Raw genomic sequence first — 3,025 nt, forward strand, 5'->3', positions numbered from 1 at the left:
TATATTAAATACTATTAAATATTTTTATATTAATTGATAAATACCGCGAGTTAATATTCTGCATTTAGTTTGAACATCCAGTTTGACAAGTTAGGGACTTAGTTTTATGCAAAATCTGTATAAAATAATCTGAATGAAATAATATATCGCATCGAAAACTAATCGAATTCTATAAAAATTTTAACAGCATATTTTAATTGAGGTAAATTAATTTAATTTTATAATAAAAAAAAATAATTGCGTTTTTCTCATATTTAAAATTTATGCTACATTTTTGTTTTATTTATGATCAATCTGCTTTTCTCATCTGCCTTTGTTTTTACACGAGACTACGAAAAGAATCCGCTCATTAATCGCTTTAATCATCCCGTCGCGGAAGTTCGCAGCACGACACGATAGAATCGTCATCCGTTTCTTCTCGACGGTGACCGTCGCGAAACGGTGCCTTACCCTTGCCTTTCGTTCCGTGATAGATTGCGATCGCGGAAGGGTAACGAGCTGGACAGACGCAAAATGCCTCGCCATATTTTTTTTTTCTTTTTTTCTTCCGCGTAGCACGTTCGAAACGTGTTTAGAATTGTCGAATTCGGCTTCGCCTTGAAAGAAGCATAGCCGAAAAAGGAGCCGAAAGGTCAACCGGTTCCTAACAATAGCGAGCTTTTTATCGTTTCTCGTCGCGGAGAGCGAAAACATCGTTCCTTTACGTCAAATGGAACTTTTCGTACAAAAAGATGTGAGACATTCACGCGAAAAAGCGCATTCAGAGAATTGAGTTAAATTAAGTTGTGCTCAGCCAAAATTACAAACGAATTAATATTGTCTCTCTATAATTTATCTTTTATTTATTTATCACTTATTTTTTTAACTGTGTAAAATTTCAATAATGAGTATATTAATATATATGTAATTTAATTCAAAAACTGGTCTACAGTCTACACTGATTCAAGCTGGAATCAGATTAGTCCAAAATCATCACGTTAATTTAACGAGTTATTATTATATACGTACACAATGCTCTTCTATCAAAATCTTATAACTAAATTTTTTTTTTTAATTCAGCATTTTAAATGTTTCGAATTCTTTTTATTTTTATATAATTATATTATATAATTATAATTATAGAATTATATAATTGCATATTTTACGAATAAAAGTGATTTATTACAAATAAGCTGTAAAAGTGTGCGGCCAAGACGTATTATTTCCTCCGTAGGACAGTTTTCTTCGTTCTCGTATTTGCGTGCCATTGAAATTTCGGTCTCGCGTAATCTTTTTTTCTTCCCTCACGTTACGGCGGCACGATATGTCATTGCCGTAATTAATTTGAATTTACCGTCGGCTGCTCGCGCGAAGTTATATACTGCGGTCGTATATAGTCGCGACGCGCTGCAACGTCCTGTCGTCCGGCCACGTCGAGTTTCAATGGGGTTTATCTAACTACGATGTAACGTCACGCGTGCAATGCCACCGTGCTCGACCGTGCATGTCCGCAGCACGTAGAAGCCTCAAGCTAATATCCTCCGTGAAAGATTTGTCCTACCGCGGACAAATATTTCGAGGGGATTCTGCGGTAAATTCGCATCGTGTAAATGCGGAAGCTGAGAGTAGATGCAACTTGTAACCATCTGATTAATAATAACAACGAAAGTGTTTTCTCTTATGACGCTTTTCGATAATAATTTATACAATAGTATAATTTAAAGAAAGTATTCAAGTTTTTTTTTTTAATGCTATGGACGAGAAAATCTCAGTTTGTATGTTTGTCATAAATGAAAACGTGATGATTGACGTAAAATATATTTTCATATATATGTTTGTAGCATCTCGAAAATTTTCAACTCACCAATTTTAGATTGACTTTGTAGAAAACTCTTGTATATGTGCGCACAATCAAAAATTTATAAAATTAAATTATAAATGCGTTATATTTTCTTTCATCTTTTCTCTTTTTACCATCTTTTATCTCTGAATAATTTGATGTCGGGCTATTCACGTTCAGGGAAAGTCTGATTATATAGCACTTTTTCTTTGCTGCTGTATAGATTCAAATCCGAGTCTTGTTATCGCAGATAATCTGCGATGAAATGCGGCAGTGTGAGTACGCGAATAATCTCGATACGGCTATGAACGACGAAAGGTAGTGTTGTGTATAGCGTAGGCGCGCCTCGCTTTCTCCAAACTGTCATAATTATTCAGCGAAGAAAATGGTTTCTCCTCTTTCCTCTGGATCCCCTCGGCACGGCTTTTAGCGGCGCTCGCTTTAAACGGTGCGTCGTGCACGGCGTTGCACGGCGTGTCTTAAATGCATCTTTATCGAGTCACGTTGTATACACGCACCGCATTCTCAGAACGCATAATTTTGCAAGCTGCGATTATGTGGCGCGGGTCCATTGAACCACACACGCGATGCGACGTGACGCGACGCCGTTCTCAACTTTCCGAAGTGCAACGATATCTCGGATGCACTCACGTTCACGAATCATAGATACTTTAATTTTAATGAAGCACTAATGCTTTCGTTAAATCAGTGAGTCACATTATACGCGTTAATTTATACTTTATATAGAGAAAGATCTATATAGAGAAAGATAATCGAGGAAAAAGCTGCTGGTAATAAATCATTATTAAGACAATAAATCATTATTAAGACAATAAATCATTATTAAAACAATATGTGCTGACAAATATTATTATATTTCAGTATTTTAACATTATCGATAGTAATATGCTGTACTTTTTTTTGAAAGTAATTATCGATACTAATAAAAGTATTGATTTCCTCTGCTGCATGAATATTATTATAATCGAATCAGTGATTTGAGAAAGGAATATTTTAAAGACAATCAAAAGATAATTTACAGTTTACGAAAATTGGTCTTAAAATTTATAAAAATTAAGGCATTAAAGAGTTTTTATAGTTTTTGAAAAAAAAAAAAAGATTTTTTGGTTCTTTTTACTACTGATTCATTACGAAAATTACGAAAATATTAGTAATACGATGGATATATAATTAATATCTATTACA

Source organism: Formica exsecta, unplaced genomic scaffold, assembly GCF_003651465.1.
Source record: "Formica exsecta isolate Colony F162 unplaced genomic scaffold, ASM365146v1 scaffold352, whole genome shotgun sequence".
Lineage (NCBI taxonomy): Eukaryota > Metazoa > Arthropoda > Insecta > Hymenoptera > Formicidae > Formica > Formica exsecta.